General features: G+C 37.0%; 1 non-coding gene across 1 annotated transcript; it reads left to right on the forward strand.

The window, feature by feature from the left end:
- Positions 1-18155: 18155 nt before the first annotated feature.
- Positions 18156-18262, forward strand: LOC141658308 (small nucleolar RNA R71). The gene has a single exon (XR_012549200.1). It is a non-coding gene; the product is annotated as a small nucleolar RNA R71 (small nucleolar RNA).
- Positions 18263-19990: the final 1728 nt, after the last annotated feature.

Below are 19990 nucleotides of genomic sequence, written 5' to 3' on the forward strand. Positions count from 1 at the left end.
ATAAGAGGGATTGCCTACGTATCCACCTGAAGAGGTGAAATCAAACCATTCTCGTAGTTCAGGGGTTTTTTGTTTAGTGCAAATGGATGTTGCCTTTAACAGATAAAAGGGCATTCGAAACGGGCAAGGTGCCACAACTTAGACTCGATAAAACATGCAATTTCAAATCAGAATGCGTTGAGGAACTTGACTTGAAAAGGGTTAAGGTGGTTGCTAGTTGTAAAACTAGGGTTAGGTCGTTGGTTGCTACAGTTCAAGGGTAGTATTTCTTGAGTTGGTCTAGGTTGGTCGGGTTTGTAAAATCCTCCCCGTCTAGGTCACTCAGTCTCACTGTGCCCCTCGAAAGTATTTTCTTGACTAGGTATGGCCCGACCCAATTGGGTTTGAATTTTCCCCTCGGATCGACGGGTAGTGGTGCTCGAACCGACTTGAGGACCAAGTCGCCTTCTTTGATGTTCCTGGTTTTAACCTTCTTATTGAATGCCCGTTATATACGTTGTTGGTATAGCTGAACGTTGTGCTTATTCTTCCTCCACCATCTCAATGTTCACATCAAAAGGCACACCCTCATAGTCACAAAGGCTAAGAGTATTTGGCTTACTCAACCTCATATCTTCCTCATCAAATACCACACTTTCATACTCACAAGAGCTCAAGGAGATTGGCTCTTCCCACTTCTCATCTTCCACATTAAAGGTTACTCTTTCAAATTCACATTCATGGTCAATGCTTAAGAATTCGTGAGGAGTGGTTGTTTGGGTTGCCTTTTGGTCGGACTCGGAGCTATATTCTATTTTTCGGAACAATTGTCGTTGGAAGAACCTAGACCAAAACACAATTTATAACTTCACAAACAACTCTACAATTAGTAAAGAGGCAAGTAAAGGTCGGATCCCAAGGGACGGGAATTGAAATGAGAATTCTATTGCAACTAGTGGTGTCTTAGGGGTGTCACAATTTGGGTTGATGTAGAAGGTCACTAAACTAAATAGCAATGAAAGTAAACAAGCAAGATGAATTAAAAGGGTTGTAAACAATTGATAAAAAGCACTAGGGTGTCATGGGGTCATAGGGGAATCATGGGAATTGATCATACAAACATGTTCTCAAATTATAAGCAAGCAATTATTGTTGTGATGGATTGAGTTGGGTTATATCTTACAATCCTAGGAAAGTTTGGGTCCCGGAGCCGAATCGATTAGATTGTACATCACCTACAAGTCGACTTAGTCTTCCCTACTCAACAACATGCATGGTCTAATGAGACTCGAGTTGGTTTATGTCTTACAAGTCTCATTGAAAAGATAGGTGATGGGTAAAAAATGCAAGGATTCATAGGCTCGCATTTCATCAAACATAATATGTGCATGAGTTGAGATCAAAACAAGCAAGCAAATAAACCATGAAAGCATATTAATTTAAGCATGAATCATTCCCCATGTTAGTTTCCCCTAATTACCCATTAACCCTAGCTAGGTGACTACTCACTCATTATCATGTTGATCATGCTAGCAAGGTTGTCAATCATACCAACAAAGTAAAACATGATGAATAAATGAAAGTAATTAACAATAATTAAAAAGGGATTAAGAGAATTATACCTACTAATGATTCCAATAATAAAGCAAAGAATAAATGAAGTACTTGATGCTTGATTGAGAGGTTGTCAATCTCCCAATAATAACCCAAATAATCTTCAATTACCCAAAACAAAGGATGAACAAAAGAGAGATTAAGGAAATGAAACTTGTATTAAAACTTGATTAATTGTTGATTACAAAACTAAAGAGAGATTTGATTGATATTAACTACTCTAAGAATTGGTAACAAGTGCTCTTCTAATTAGACTAATGGGGTATTTATAGTGGAAATTAGGTGGATGCATTAGGGTTAACTAAGGGCTTAAATGACGATTAAGTCCCTACTTAAGGAAACGCCGGTATTTTTAGAAGGAAGGGCATCTTTCTTGAAGATTGAAGAACGAAATTTGCGCTGTCTTGGAATCCGTGCGTCTTAGGCTCGGGACGGTCGGATTCCTGTGTCTCTGCCCGGGCGTCTTTGGGAGAAGACGGACGTCTTCTGGTGGCTGCTTCCCGGGCGTCTTTGGGAGAAGACGCACGGATTGTGGTGCTGGGGACGGGCGTCTTCTTGGCAATCCGCACGGATTGCTGCTCAGACTTGTTTCTTCTTCTTTTCTTCCCTTTTCTTCATAAAATCCTTGGGGATTTCCTTGGGGATGCAAGGATCTTTCCTCATCATTGCCCAACTACTATAATATGTACAAAGGCCTTCTAATCTTGTCTCTCCTTGATGCTTGGTCATTGAATTCAATCAATTTAGTCTCATTTTGCCAAGAAAATGCAAGGTTTGCACTCCTTTCCTACCAAGGACACAAAACCTCAAAGAATATGCAAAACAAAGAACTAAAGACAATAAACGACCCAAATATGCACTAAAAAGCATGGGAACGAGGCTAATTCGGGGACTAAATATGCGCTAATTATGGTCACATCAAATATCCCCAAACCGAACCTTTGCTCGTCCCGAGTAAAGAGGTGACAAAGACTAGGACCATTATTTAAACTAATCTAATACCATAGCCGATATGAGACAATTAGCGGGTCTCACTCCACCCCTTCAACTCACAACAAGACAACCATGAGGTAGGATGCCTTCTTGCAAGGCAAGGTGGGTCTTGCCAAAATGGCGACACATCCAAACATTAAGCACACAAAATCAAATAATGGATGCATCTACAAAAGGAATAGCCACTTCCTCATCAAGTGGCGGAGTCAACTAAAAAGGAACAAATTTAAGAGCATATATTCCGTCACAAATACTAGTTCAACAAATCACTAAGGCTAAGAGGATGGCACTAAATCACCTCCAAATGGTGTTAAACTAGACTACTCTCGTCCTCAATTTCCAAATGCTTTTGTCAAGAGCGATCGGATGGCGTGGAATGATGATCCCCATGATGCTAGTAGCATATGACATGACAAGTCTCGAGTTCTCTACAAAGTAAAGGTCATGGATCGTCCCAAGCTCGACAAAGTGGCTTGACAAAAAGGCTTTTTGGGAATGAAATGCTCAAATCGTTATAAACAAGGGTGGATATGACTAGCATTCAAAAATTGACCTCATTTAACTTTCACATTTCAAAAATTAGAGATGGGGTTTGTCCCTTCCGTGCTAATGTCCTTTGCTTTCGCCAATCGCTTATTAGGCAACCGGTTAACCTCTAGACAATAGCTTTTCGGGGTGATAGTCACTCTGTCTCTGGGCGGTTGAATTCACAACCGTGTGGGGGCCCAATTCAATGGATCCCTCTCCAAAGCACATCGAAGTGGTACGCCTCCATCAAAACGACTAAAATTCTCAATATTTCAACATTTCATAACATTTGAGGTTTCCTTGGCGATAAAACGTTTCCACATACAAAATCTTTGAAATGAGCACTTCAAACTTATTGATAGAAAGTATTTTTTGGTTGCCATACCACAAGGTCAATCAAGGTCACCTAGACAAGTTAACCAAGTCCACATCGCATCACGGGGTTGGAATAGGTGACTCACATGCAAACCCTTGACTAGGCTTTGGGTCAGGGGTCGAAAGACACTAGTATGACATAATCTAGGGTGTTTTACATCCATTCTAGTAGGCGAAGTCTTAAGTTGAAAAAGTATTTGTAATGGCTTAGTTGCTCTTGTCAAAGTTCCCAATTAGGCACTTTTCAAAATATTTCATCTAAATGCAACTATATGCCATGATGCAACTATTATATACATCCTAATTCAAGTGATTCTACCAACTAATATAACATATAAACTAAATGCAAGTCCTAAGTTCACATTGTTATACCGCATCAATCAAAATAAAGCCACATAGTCATTAACATAAAGAGGAAAAAGGAGATTGGAAAGATCATACCATGCGGTCTTCAATATCCTCATGTCTCGGATGTGGCTGAAGGAAATGTAGATTCATATACATACTAACATACTCATATATGTCGAAATTAATTTGTCATAAAATTAAATGTGGATTTTATGCATGCAAACAAAATATAAATAGAGGAGAAATCATGTCCTTACATTGTGGATTTCGGTTATATTGGGCACAAGAGAGATCACCTTTGTCTCTTGTTCTTGAGCTTTCCCTTATGGAAGAACAAAGATCCAAGTATAGGATCTCTCCCTAAGCTTTATACCCAAGGCTTTCTCTTAATCTAATTAATATTACAAGAACTAGTATAATATTAATTAGGTAGAAAATTGAACCAAAATATTTATAAAACACTTATATATTTCGGTATTATGGAGGGAGAAGTAGAGAGCTTTTTATCTCTCTAGAATACTAATTTTGGATGATTGAATGAAAAAAATAATCACTAATACATTTTAGTGTAATATTAGGTAAAATTGGATGAAAAACGAATGATGGTTTTCTCATCAAAAACCGGGTGGAGGGGGGCTTTTTGGGTAGCCAATGCATGCAAGTGTTGTTCTTTACAATACACAATAGGCTTGCATGGCTAAATAATAGGTAATCATTGTGTTGCCATTATCTTAATCAAACACAATATTAACCCATTACATCCCCTAATTTCGGCACATTTGGATAATAAGTAATCCATTTTATTTTTGTCAATTGTCAATATGTCACATGTCATATGTGACATAAATTTGTTATGTAATTTTTAACATATTAAAAATCAACGTATTAATAAAAATACGTCACATACAAAAATCGACTTAGTAATTTCATAATTACTTGTGCCAAAATATTTTACCATTTATAAATCACAACAGATTGTATTTCTAACAATTCATTCAAATTTAATTGTTAAATTAAACAATTTATTTCATCCGAGTAATTATACAATTTAATTACTCAGACCGTATCTCATTTAATCACATTTCAATTTGATACGTAAATTTTACTTCCAAAATCGTCCGTCAATTTTCAAGTAATTTAATTAACTCGCAACATTATACGATTAATTAAATAATCAATTAAGAGTGTTGCCCTATAGGTATGACCTAGGGGTCAATGATCATCACCACCGTCGCACGACAAGTAATGTCAAACTCTAGTCACCAATCATTACCGATATATGTTGACCGGTTGACAAGATAACAATATTACTTCCCAATTGTATTCTTTATAATGAGATTTAAACATGTGATCATCATGATCAACAGTCGTGATCGCATTATTGTCGGAGGACACATATTCCAACAATCTCCCACTTGTCCTCGACAAGTGTGCGTCACCAATTCTCTTGTCCTATTACTATCTCCCACTCAATGCAAGGTGTCTTTCAGGTCGTACTTGCAAGTGATCATATCGAGAGTGGTTTCCTCGATCTGGAGAATAACTGATTGACCGGACTTATCTATCATAGATACTTTCCGAGCGTGGCCACGCATTTCCAGTTCATTACTCCTCGAGTGGCCCTGAGATATTGTTATAACCCTGACTAGGGGTGAACAATTCCTATCGCACTCATTCCCTTCGACTAGCCACAGTCATCATAACCCAAAATACGCCCATTTGACCCCATTTACGAAGGTCGTAGTAACACAAATCAAAGTTAATCTGAAACTGTGCCATCTTAGGCGAATAGTCTTTAGTCAAAATAATCGACTCATTTGAATACTATAGTAGCTCTCGCCACGACCAGGCTATATAAATTTGCCAGAACTCTATAAGCGGTCATTAGGCCCGACAAAATGTTCCTAACAGTGATGCTATGTGATCGACTAGTCATCTCACATGACTCTATGGCACTTGAACTTGCCATCAATCGCATCACACTCTAGTCACTTCGAGACGTCACCTCATATAAGTAACTATGGGCAAAAACAATGTTAATCCATGTTCACTTTAACGGGGTTCAATTGTCTCTACAACCCGTTTGGATATAACAATGTACAAGGTGAGTTAATAATAACTCAAACGACAAATGTCGACATCACACTCGGGTAGTCAATATCATATTACAACTTTGTGATGTATATCGTCAGTGTAAACACTTATTGATTGCAGTAGAAGTTTAATATCCCATGTGTCCATGTGTTCAAACTTCTTACACTTGCAATCTCCTTCACATTCATGTTCTCTCTCATAGCATGAATCTTACCAAGTACACATCAAGGTTCACGACCTTGGTTTCGGTTCTTTAACTTGAAGGAACTTTCTTATCGACTATCACATAACGAACGAATTTGTGATGAATAATATAACTTGTTCTGATCAAGTATTCCATCCACACATAATGCACTAGGTATATGTTTTGTAGTATCTTGTAACAATTGACAAGATTATTTAGCTTAGCACTTCTCACAAGTCCTAGCTTAACTAGGAAAGATTGATTTTTGAATAACCTCTTATTTAACCAAGCATCTTTCCAAAAACTTCTCATTTCTCTTTCTAGGCTTGAAAGAATTGGGATTCTCTTAAATCCTCATATGTGCTCGGATTTTCTACAATATGTGCAACCTCTTATCACATATGGAGTATTCCATTAAACACCGAAATCGCTCATCGGATTCTTCTTGAGAATACATGACGTTTCTATTATGGCTTACCATCCATCATCATGCTCTTATGCATATGATTCATAATTGGACATGTACATGATTATTCTAATGGCGGAAACATTAGTTACTAATAATCATGAGATCAACTGTTCATAGGTTCAATGAACGACCATGACTGCTAATGGCAATTCCATTTTCATCTTCATGAATAACCTATGTGAATGTTGATACGATGTGTATCTCTTAATACTAATCCGACATCCCTTGATGCAATTGGATTCATCATTGTCCATTTTCATCCAGAATTGAAAACTCAAAAGCTTCTTTATGAAAGAAGATATTAGCTCGTCATTCTTTAATGAGTAATGAGTTTTATACATTCAAGGATGATAGCTCCCACTAAATTCCATGTCTTCACATGAGAATTTCCTAACTCCCACTCAATTCTACACATTTCGAGATTGACTTCTCAATCGAAATTTATTCAAGAATTGAAATATTAAATCGCATTGCCAAGTTATTAGGATAAAACCATATATGTTCCCATCATATCCTTTCAAAATACCTATTTTGAAGTGGTCTCATCTTAACCTTACGGAAAGAGATTTTAAATCTCCAACACACTTATGTCATAATGATGTGTAGTAATGTCATTTTCAAATATAAACAATATCTAGAATACGTCCTTCACAATTACCCTTTTGGAAGGAGGTTTAACCATTTCATAGGGAGGTTAAGCAATGACATTTGCGTGGTTAAAACTTTGGCCATTGAAGATATCGGTATATCAATCCTTGCAACTCGATCATAACTAGTATGTTATTATGATTTATTTAGGCTCTTAAGTAAATCTCAAGGTTGAAACTATTGGTCAAATGCTTCATAAACTTAGTCAAAAACTTGTTTAGACTTTACATTAGTCATTTTCTTCCAAAACTTTCTTTTGGTCTCCTCGTGTAGTTATCTTGAGAATATACTCTTATGTTAACTACACTTGGTCTCTTTAGTCATATAGAATTAACTTGAGACCATAGATCTCATCTATTCGGCATACTATGTAAATAGATATACCTTCATTCAAATCATTTTCTCTTGCGTAGATCTTCATTTACACAAGTACACAATTTTATCTTGCCTTGTGTGTTGTGTCCTCATTTTTCTCCCACTCTATCTTTAGAATAAATACACTAAACATTCAAAGATAGCATATGAGACACAAATTAATGATGTTGAAGTATAAGGAGAACTATCTCATAGATAGACTAATAGATATTGATTTCATATGTGTACTTGGTGATTGACATACCTTTAAGAGAGTTCATAGACTCAAAATTGCTTCATAAATGATCATACACAAGCCTTAAGCATGTGGACATATAATGAAACCCGTCATTATATTTGTCTATTAGATCACTTTAAGTGAATAATCTTATGTTTCAAAACGCAAGCATTTTAAAGATGAATTTAGAACATTAAAAGGATAAATGATAAAACGGGTGACTTGGGTTGCAAACCAAGTCACCATCATCCAAGATACAACTCATTATCCAAAATACTTTTCCATGTCGAACACGGAAACTTAAAGTTCTAAAATCCAAAACATTACTTAAAATAAGACAATGAAAAACAAAGCTCCATAAAAGCTATCCTTAGCTTCTCCATGGTTTCTCATGCTTGTTTTTCTTTTCCTTTGTCTTTGCTTGGTGGAGGCCCTATTTACAATAAAAAGGGAGATACATTATCACAACTTTGCATCATAATACCATAGTTGAATTAGAAACATAAAAGAAGGTTAGTCATTTACCTACTGGAGTGATCTTTCCGGCTTTGATATCACCAAGGTATTTGGAACAATTTCTTTTCCAATGTCCCATGCCATTACAATAATGGCATTTATCAAGAGGACCCTTCTTGACTTTGGATGTGCTAGCTTCACAAGACTTAGCTTTGGTGAATGTGGGAGCTTGCTTTTTACCCTTCCTTCCACTCTTCTTGAATTTCCCCTTACTCTTAGTGCTTATGTTAAGCACATCCTTGGGAGGGTTCACATTTAACCCCATGTCCCTCTCGGCTTGCACAAGTAACTTGTGCAACTCCTCAAGAGACACATCCTTGTCTTGCATGTTGAAATTCACCCGGAATTGCACATATGCCTTGACTTTGGACAAGGAGTGTAGAATCCTATCTACGATGAGTTCTTTGGGGATTTCAACCTTTTGAATTTTCAAGGTCTCGACAAGCTCCATGAGTTTGAGCACATGAGGGCTAACCTTTTGGCCCTCTTTGAAGTCGAGATCAAAGAATGCCGCGGCCGCCTCATATTGGACGATCCGCGGAGTTTGTGAAAACATGGTCACAAGTTTGGAGTAAATCTCAGTAGCATTGCCCATTTTAAAGGCTCTCCTTTGGAGGTCCGCCTCCATCGCAAATATTAAGACATTTTTCATTGCGGCGGACTCCTTTTGGTAAGCCTCATATGCTTCCCTAGTGGCCGCGGTGGACCTAGTGGAGGGTTCGGGTGGAGAGGCCTCGGTAAGGTAACGAAGCTTGTCGTCACCTTCGGCGGATAATTTGAGTTGGGCATCCCATTCGGAGAAATTTGACCCATTCTTTTCAAGTTTACATCGATCCATAAAGGATCGAAGCCAAGATGAACTAGCGAGAGGTGTTGCATTAGGAGTTGGTGTTGGTGTTTCCATTTGTTATGAAAAAGAAGTGGTCTACAAAACAAAATATAAGGAGTAAAACAATTGTCGTTTTAATAATACTCGTAAAAATGTATGATTTAAACAAGTTTTAAGCATTTTTCTAGTGACCTCTACCCAACTAGATAAATGATTCCAAGACCCAAATTCATATCGACTTAGGCACGGGGTAGCCGATGCAACCTTTATCAATATAACTCGGTGGATTAACCTTTTAATCGATTCTACTTTTAGAACTCTTGGTCGATAAAATTACTCTAATTTTTATCTATAGCCCAAAACACATCAACAAGGGCACGGGGTGGCCGATGCAACCCTTATTAATAACTTTTGTTGAGTTCAATCCAAATTTCGAATAAATGTGTCCATTATCCAAACCCATATCAACTTGGGCACGGGGTAGCCGATACATCCCTTATCAACATGAATTCGGTGGATTAACATTCATCACCCACTTCCCCTACGTAACAAGGTTTGTACCCCGGGGTAGCCGAGTGCACTCCCTCGCGAAATAGGTTTTCATGGTTTCTACTATTTGGTAAGGCTATGTCTCAATTAATTGTTTTAGCGAGAGGTCATGCCAATTTATTATCTATCACGTTTTAAGTGAACTAAAGCGGTGAACTACGATAATTAGAATTGACACGGTCGATAAACTCGATAAAATGACAATGCATGTTTTAGTTATGGCGATTTAGCGATGCATGTGACATAAAATAAAATGCAAGCATAAAGATAAATAAATCCTAGTATGGCCTTTCCTAAAATAGAAAAACTATTTAACTATTACATATTCGGAAACCAACTCCATTGGTCCCTTGAACTTCGGTTGTGGCACGCATCTCGAGGTAACACCGTCTTTATGTATCGCCATTCTTGAAGAAGTCCGTCTTTTGGAACTCCGGAATGATTAAAATTACATAATAAATTACATAATTTCCTATTATACATTTGTAACTAAAATAAAATAAATCTATTAAATTACAAAACGGTGATACGAGATCACAATAAAATTACAACCGAATCGATATTCCCATACATTTCGGGAAATACCAATTAAAATCTAAGGCCATACTAAGTAAAATTACATAATTCAAAAATTACAAAAATTAAAATTATGACAATCATAAAGAAAATGCAGCATTATAATATGTAAGAACATGCTCAATTTTATGCTAAATCGCCTTTTAATTAGCCAATATCGTATATTACTCGGTTTTTACGGATTTGCGTGATTTCAACATTTTATGATCACAAAAATACATAAACTCATATTTATGCATAAGTTAATTACCCTAACCTCTTAGGACTCAAAATTTAGTCTTCACTAATAATTTGACCATAATTAACCCGTATTTTATAAAATTTGTTCATAAATGGACCAAAAATTACAAAAATAAGCTATTAAACTTCAAATAAATCACAAAATTTCAATTAAATTCAAAATTTGAAATTTAAACTCATGAACATTCTGGAAAAATTCCATGACATCATAATGTTCAAAATCTTAGGTTAAAAATTTCGAAAATTTTCCGGAAAAACAATGTTGCGGTTTATCGATTTTTAATAAAATAATCATAAAAACATGGAAAAATTATTTTCATTAACTTTTCAATTTTAGATCTGAAAAATATAATAAAATGCAACATTAGACGTTTTTCCTAAGTCATAGATTATGTTTTATTAATTTTGCACTAATAATGTCACTATTTATGCTATTTTTCTTCAAAAGTTCATAAATCATGCAAAAAGACTTCTTTATAGACAATTATTTTACACACATATTGTAAAATTGCATGTGACAACATATTAATTTTCTATGACCAGATTCGAAATTTAACTCATATTAACCTATTTTTCACTTAAATCCGAATTTAATAATGAAAAAATAATTTTTCGAGCATAACAAGTCCAAAAATTATGAAAATTTACAGGTTATCTCAAAATAATATATGTGACAACATATCCAAAAACCAAGTGAAAATTCGAAGTATAGCAAATTTTAGACCAAAAATGACATTTTTACTCATAAAATCACATTTAAATGCCATTATTGTAAATTATGAACAATAAAAATCCGAAAAATTAACCAAAATATCCTAAAACATTTTAGGACCAGAAATATTAACATGCATGGATTAATTTCGTGATATCTCATAATAACACAAATTTTACAAGTTTTATTTGTTATTCTTATAACTCGGAAAAACTTTTAACCGATTTGCATGCAAACAACCGTGGCTCTTGATACCGATTGAAGGAAATGTAGATTCATATACATACTAACATACTCATATATGTCGAAATTAATTTGTCATAAAATTAAATGTGGATTTTATGCATGCAAACAAAATATAAATAGAGGAGAAATCATGTCCTTACATTGTGGATTTCGGTTATATTGGGCACAAGAGAGATCACCTTTCTCTCTTGTTCTTGAGCTTTCCCTTATGGAAGAACAAAGATCCAAGTATAGGATCTCTCCCTAAGCTTTATACCCAAGGCTTTCTCTTAATTTAATTAATATTACAAGAACTAGTATAATATTAATTAGGTAGAAAATTGAACCAAAATATTTATAAAACACTTATATATTTCGGTATTATGGAGGGAGAAGTAGAGAGCTTTTTATCTCTCTAGAATACTAATTTTGGATGATTGAATGAAAAAAATAATCATTAATACATTTTAGTGTAATATTAGGTAAAATTGGATGAAAAACCAATGATGGTTTTCTCATCAAAAACCGGGTGGAGGGGGGCATTTTGGGTAGCCAATGCATGCAAGTGTTGTTCTTTACAATACACAATAGGCTTGCATGGCTAAATAATAGGTAATCATTGTGTTGCCATTATCTTAATCAAACACAATATTAACCCATTACATCCCCTAATTTCGGCACATTTGGATAATAAGTAATCCATTTTATTTTTGTCAATTGTCAATATGTCACATGTCATATGTGACATAAATTTGTTATGTAATTTTTAACATATTAAAAATCAACGTATTAATAAAAATACGTCACATACAAAAATCGACTTAGTAATTTCATAATTACTTGTGCCAAAATATTTTACCATTTATAAATCACAACAGATTGTATTTATAACAATTCATTCAAATTTAATTGTTAAATTAAACAATTTATTTCATCCGAGTAATTATACAATTTAATTACTCAGACCGTATCTCATTTAATCACATTTCAATTTGATACGTAAATTTTACTTCCAAAATCGTCCGTCAATTTTCAAGTAATTTAATTAACTCGCAACATTATACGATTAATTAAATAATCAATTATGAGTGTTGCCCTACAGGTATGACCTAGGGGGTCAACTGATCACCACCGTCGCACGACAGTAATGTCAAACTCTAGTCAGCCAATCATTACCGATATATGTTGACCAGTTGCTTGATAACAATATTACTTCCCAATTGTATTCTTTATAATGAGATTTAAACATGTGATCATCATGATCAACAGTCGTGATCGCATTATTGTCGGAGGACACATATTCCAACAGTGGAGTAGTCGATCAATGTGAACAAGGATAGAACAAACACAATATATACAATATATACATGACTACACTACAAAGGAAATGAACTTGTTTTTGGTTTTTCAATTTTCAAATTTTTATGGTTTTTCGAAATTTTTCAATTTTTTTGGATTTTTTTGAATAAAAGTTAAGTTGGAATTCCCCATCCCCACACTAATATGGGCATTGTCCTCAATGGCCAAAATGATGGGAAATTATGCAAACATGATGCATGATTTCTACACTAAATGCAAGCTACACTAGTCTACACTACATGATGCATGGTTTTTGTTTATGACGGAGAGGATAATTTAGATTACCTCCCGTTGTGTATGCATGTACTTCCCTAAACCGAGTTAGACATTATTGCTAATGTCCTAAGGCTGGGTGTAGTTTATGCACACACGATGCAATGCATGAAACTAAATTATGTCATTTTGGATTTTCAAAAGGTGGGAACAATAAAATGAGGACACCTCAATGGGGCCGAGGTGTTAGTCCTCTATGGTGCTAGGACTACTCCAACAATGATCAAGAAAAATAATTAAAACAAATAAAGAAGTAGAACAAACCTCGAGAGGGTAGGAGCCTCCATAGCTTGCTAATCTTCCATCATATCATCGCTATCATCATCTTAGCTTCCTCACTAGAAGTGGACTCATCACCACTTCCCTCTTCACTTTCTTGTTCATTTTGCTCATCATCCTCTTCTCCTTCTTCACTAGCTTCTTCATCAATGTTATCATCAACCTCTTCATCACCGACAACCTCATTATCACCCGGAAACTCACCCCTAGATGCACTCGGAAAGAAGACTTCCCTATCCGCCCAACTAGGCAAAGGACATGAAGGGTCAAGTAGTCCTTGCCTAGCTAAGTGAAGGAGGGGTGGATATTGGGCTAAATAAGCATCTTCCCGGTCCTTGAAGGCTTGCTTGTGCATCTCTTGTATAAGAAGAGTCACATAATCCTTGTTTGCTTCAACTCCTTCGGGTTTGAACTCTTGGTACTTGAAAGGATAGGGCGGTGTGACAATGGAAGAGGAGGGCATTTCAATTTCACCCTTTTGTTGTCGGATAATATATTCGGCCTCTTTTTAAAGGGGAAGGAGATAGTTGGTCCGGTGGACGCTTAAACGACAAATCTTTGAAGGCAAAGTAAAAGATCTAGCCTCACTTGTGAGCCATCCATACTTGGTGTCAAGAGGGTTATGAGAGACCCACTTGTATTTGGTTATCATAGTATCAATATCAATGAGATGACCACCCTTCTTCGCTTCATACTTGTTATCCTTGTTGAAGTTCGGATCAAAGTATTTAGCTAAAATAGTGACTAGACCTCCATTCACAATAACGGTAGTGCCTTGCTTCCCACAATCAATGTTTAGCCATCTATCTACCAAAAGCCTTAGAGAGTTGAAAGGCTTGTTGAATTGTCTTCCAATGTTCAAAGCCGACTCAAGAAGAACAAAATCGAGTTTGGTGAAATGGTTGGTGTCTTTTCTTGCAATGATGGTGTTCCATATGACCTTGTGCCACACTCTAATGCCCGGATGGTGGACTAATAGAGCGCGACTAGCATGAAAGTTCTCAAATTTCCTTCCGGAAATCGCCTCCCAAAGAGGAGCGGGGTCATATTTGCCAACATTCTTGAAATAACTCGGTGAATCACTAAGACCCAAAGCTTTACCCATTTCCTCAAAGGAGATGCGCCTACTCACATTAGCTAGGCGAAACTCGATGCTTTCCATAGTCTCTACCTTGTTGACTTTCAAAGAACTCAAAAATTCTAAGGTGAGGGAGGGGTATGTCAATTCCTTTGATTCAAACAAATTTTTCCAACCCCATGGCTTTAAAGAAGGCTCTAGTTTGCTCAAGGACACCCAACTTAACTAAGGCATCTTCACAAATAAACTTGGTGGATAGAAATGCTATTCTAGCAAACTTGGCAAAAGTGTCCCTATGGGATTTGGAAATGAAAATTACCTCCGGATAATTCGAAAGTTGAGCAATTTCCGGAGTAGATGATGTTGTTGCTTCCATGGGAGGTTGTTGTTGTTGCACTTCCAAGTTTGGGCTAGCCACCACCATAGCCAATGCTTTCTTTGCTTGAAGACTCTTTTGTCTTGATGAGAGTGCCTTTGCCTTTGGTGCCTTTGCCTTTGTTGCTTTTGTTGCTCCCTTTGTCCTTGCCATTGATGAATAAACCAAGAAAAGAGTGAAAATCTTCAATTTCTAGTGCACCCAAATGGATTTAAAGATGAAAGGCTTTGCCTTTATGAATTCAAAAATCGACTCAAAGGTTGAAGATTTTGTGCTTGGTTTTGATTTTTGTTGAAAGAGGAGTGATTGATTTGTTGTTAAAAGGATGTTTTGATTTGATTTTGGTGAATGTTTTTGAGGAATCTTGTTTTTGTAATGGAGAGGATGAGGGTTTTGGAGTTATGGGGTTTATGGGTAGTGTTATGAATGAAGAAATGAAGAAATGAATGTGGGAGGGGGTTTATAATGAACCCGAAAAATTTGAAATGCAGGGGGAAGACGGGCGGCTTTCCTTCGGGACGCCCGGATTCTGCCTGTTCTGGGTTGGGAATTTCTCGTCTAAAGACGGGCGGATTCTAGCAAAGACGGGCGGATTTGAAAATGCGGGACGGGCGTCTTTCAGAGAAGCCGGGCGGATTCCTTTCCAGGGATTTTTCTTGTTTTTCTCAGCCAAAAAGATGGGCGTCTTTCAGTGAAGACGGGCGACGTTTTGAAGACGGGCGGATTCTATTGCGGGGACGCCCGGATTCGTTGCGATCACAAATTTTCAAAAATTCAGCTCGAAGGACGGGCGGCTTCTGCCCAATATGCCCGGATTGCCTGAAGACGGGCGGATTCTCCTGAAACCGCTCGGATTCTACCCCTTTTACCCGGATTCAGTTCCATCCGTGTACCTTGCATATCCCTTGTCATTTTTCATTTTTTTCTTCAAAATCTCGTTTTCTTCATTGTGGGGGCACTACTAAGGCATGGATAGCCTAGGCAATTGCTATCCCCACACTAAGCTAAAGCACTACACATTAATTGAAATCATTAGTCCCTCCCTCACTTCTCTCAAACATGATAATTATCTTGATCAAAGTATAAAAATCCAAAAATAACAAAAATGCAATTCAAGAATTAAAATGCGAGTTAGGGAGTTAGAAATATTTACAAATGGTGGTTTAGGGAGGACTCCACCAAACTCTCATTCTTGATGAGATGTCAAGGGGGCATGTTCAAGGTGTTGTTGATGTTGCTCAACACCTTGAAAAAGTAATCAAAAGCTTGTTCATTGTCATGATAAAGGTCTTCAATAGACCTTTGCCCTTGTTGTCGGTCTTGATCGATAGCATTACCAATATAGGGATTAAAAATCCCTTCAAACTCATCGTCCCAAAGACCACAAACTTCATCCACTTTGTCACTAAAGATCTCTTGAGTTGATAGAGACAACTCTCCCAATTTCTTGTCTTGGCCAATGAGGCCATCTTCTTCATTGCTTGACTTTGATGAGCTTTGCAAGCTCTCTTTGTCACAATTCACTTGCTCTTTGAATGGAGCATCTTCAATTTTCTTCTTCCAATGGAGTTCCGACTTCTTCCTATCATCCTTCCGGCTATAATGATCAATCATGAAACATGGTTCATGCAAACGTGGAGCTCTCATAGTCTTGTCAAGATTAAAAGTTATACTCTCATCTCCCACTTCTAGAGTGAGCTCTCCATGTTTCACATCAATCACTGCACCCGCGGTGTGTAAGAAAGGTCTTCCTAGGATGATTGGAATGTTGGAGTCTTCTTCCATGTCAACAATGACAAAGTCCACCGGGATGAAAAACTTCCCAATTCGTACGAGAACATCTTCCCATATCCCTAATGGTGTCTTCGTCGATCTATCGGCCATTTGGAGTGTAATATTGGTGCATTTAAGCTCTCCCATCCCCAATCTTTTACTCACCGAGTACGGCATAACACTCACACTAGCCCCTAGATCACATAAGACTTTGTTGATCGTGGTGTCGCCAATGGTACACGGTATTGAGAAGATTCCCGGATCCTTGAGCTTTGGAGGTGAACTCCCTTGAAGTATTGCACTACTCACCTTAGTGAAGGCGATAGTCTCAAGCTTCCGGATCGACTTCTTCTTTGTGAGGATGTCTTTCATGTATTTCGCATAGGCCGGCACGTGATTGATTAATTCCGTGAAAGGAATTGAGACTTCCAAATTCTTCACAATTTCCATAAACTTTCCAAGTTGGTCATCAAATTTGGGCTTGGCTTGACGACTTGGAAAAGGAAGTGTAATCACAATGGGCTCCTTCTCCTTGACCTTGTCTTCATTTTTCTTTGAAATTTCTTCTTTTGATGATTCTCCATCTTTGGAGTTTTGCACAATTTCTTCTTTGTCACTAGCTTCCACAACTTCATCCTCAACTTGCTTCTTCGGTGCTTCATACCTTGTACCACTTCTCAAGTGAATGGCACTAACCGTTTTATGTCTTGGGGGATTACTTTGAGGTGGTAATTGCCCCTTTTGTCTTTGTGAGCTTGAAGATGCTAGTTGAGTCAATTGGGTTTCCAACATTTTGGTGTGAGCTAGAATGTTGTTGATGGTGGTTTCCTTTGCTTGACTATCTTTTTGCATTTGAGTGAAAAATTCTTGTTGATTCTTTTGCATTTGGAGGACCGCTTTTTGAACATCAAAACCTTGGTCATTTTGTTGATTGTATGGAGATTGATTTTGGTAACCTTGGTTTTGGTTGTAAAAGGGTCTTTGATTTTGGTTTCTCATGGGAGGTGGGGTGTATGTTGTTTGAGGGTTTTGAACATTTTGACTTTTGTATGAGAGATTTGGATGGAATTTGGTGTTTTCATTGTAATAGTTGGAATAAGGGGTACCACTCTTGTATGCTTGGAAAGCATGCACTTGTTCATTTGTTCCCCTACATTCACCTTGGTCATGTCCCAAAGTTCCACAATTCTCACATATCCCACTTGGGATTGATGAAGATGCCGTCATGGCATTAACATGATGCTTTGGTGATTTTGAGGCTTCTTCAAGTCTAGCCATAGCTTTTTCAAACTTCAAATTGATTGTATCAATGTGAGCACTAAGTTGAGCACCCAATTGAGTAACGGAGTCCACTTCATGCTTTCCTCCTATAGTAGCCTTGCGAGGTCTACTATATTGTGAGTTATGGACCGCCATTTCCTCAATTTTGTTCCAAGTTTGATTGTCATCAACTTCTGTGAACATTCCATTCGATCCCATGTTGAGAATGTTCCTTGAATCTTCATATAGACCGTTCCAAAATTGTTGTACCAAGAACCACTCGCTAAGTCCATGATGAGGACATGAGCGACAAATTCCCTTGAACCGCTCCCAAGCTTCATACAAAAATTCTTCATCCCTTTGCTTAAAACCCGTAATTTGAGCTCTTAGCATGTTAGTCTTTTCCGGTGGGTAGAATTTTTTGTAGAAAGCTAGAGCCAACTTCTTCCAAGAATCAATTCCGAGAGTGGCATTATCAAGGCCCTTCATCCATTGTTTCGCGGTGCCAATTAGAGAAAAAGGAAATAAGACCCACCGAATTTGGTCTTGAGTTACACCGGTTTGAGAAATCGCATCACAATAGTCACAAAAGGTTTCCATATGAGAATGAGGGTCTTCACAAGGCATCCCCCCAAATTGGCTTCTTTCGACTAATTGGATAAATGCGGATTTAGCAATGAAATTTCCGGTCAAATGTTGTGGTGTGGGAGTACCATTGGGTAGGTTGTCCTCGGTGGGTACGGAATGTGATGAAACCTTAGGCATTGTGGGTTGATTTTGTGTTGTATTTTGTGTTGGGTTCTCCTCACCTTCTCTTGCAAAAGGGTTGATGAACTCAATAGTTGGTTGAATATCTACAACCTCACTAATACCTCTCAAATTTCTCCTAGCAAGTCTTCTATTGGTTGTCAAAGTTCTTTCAATTTCACGATCAAAAGGTAACAAAGCATTTTGTGACCTTCTAGACATGCAAAATATCAAACAACTCGAAAACAATTAGAACAAACCTTGAGGAGTTTTACTTCCCCAAGGCAAAGAAAGACACAACTAATAACAATATAATAAAATCTAAATCAAGATAACACCGTCCCCGGCAACGGCGCCATTTTTGGTCGGACTCGGAGCTATATTCTATTTTTCGGAACAATTGTCGTTGGAAGCACCTAGACCAAAACACAATTTATAACTTCACAAACAACTCTACAATTAGTAAAGAGGCAAGTAAAGATTGGATCCCAAGGGACGGGAATTGTAATGAGAATTCTATTGCAACTAGTGGTGTCTTAGGAGTGTCACAATTTGGGTTGATGTAGAAGGTCACTAAACTAAATAGCAATGAAAGTAAACAAGCAAGATGAATTAAAAGGGTTGTAAACAATTGATAAAAAGCACTAGGGTGTCATGGGGTCATAGGGGAATCATGAGAATTGATCATACAAACATGTTCTCAAATTATAAGCAAGCAATTATTGTTGTGATGGATTGAGTTGGGTTATATCTTACAATCCTAGAAAAGTTTGGGTCCCGGAGCCGAATCGATTAGATTGTACAACACCTACAAGTCGACTTAGTCTTCCCTACTCAACAACATGCATGGTCTAATGAGACTCGAGTTGGTTTATGTCTTACAAGTCTCATTGAAAAGATAGGTGATGGGTAAAAAATGCAAGGATTCATAGGCTCGCATTTCATCAAACATAATATGTGCATGAGTTGAGATCAAAACAAGCAAGCAAATAAACCATGAAAGCATATTAATTTAAGCATGAATCATTCCCCATGTTGGTTTCCCCTAATTACCCATTAACCCTAGCTAGGTGACTACTCACTCATTATCATGTTGATCATGCTAGCAAGGTTGTCAATCATACCAACAAAGTAAAACATGATGAATAAATGAAAGTAATTAACAATAATTAAAAAGGGATTAAGAGAATTATACCTACTAATGATTACAATAATAAAGCAAAGAATAAATGAAGTACTTGATGCTTGATTGAGAGGTTGTCAATCTCCCAATAATAACCCAAATAATCTTCAATTACCCAAAACAAAGGATGAACAAAAGAGAGATTAAGGAAATGAAACTTGTATTAAAACTTGATTAATTGTTGATTACAA

The sequence above is a fragment of the Silene latifolia genome, chromosome 5 (genome assembly GCF_048544455.1).
Source record: "Silene latifolia isolate original U9 population chromosome 5, ASM4854445v1, whole genome shotgun sequence".
NCBI lineage: Eukaryota > Viridiplantae > Streptophyta > Magnoliopsida > Caryophyllales > Caryophyllaceae > Silene > Silene latifolia.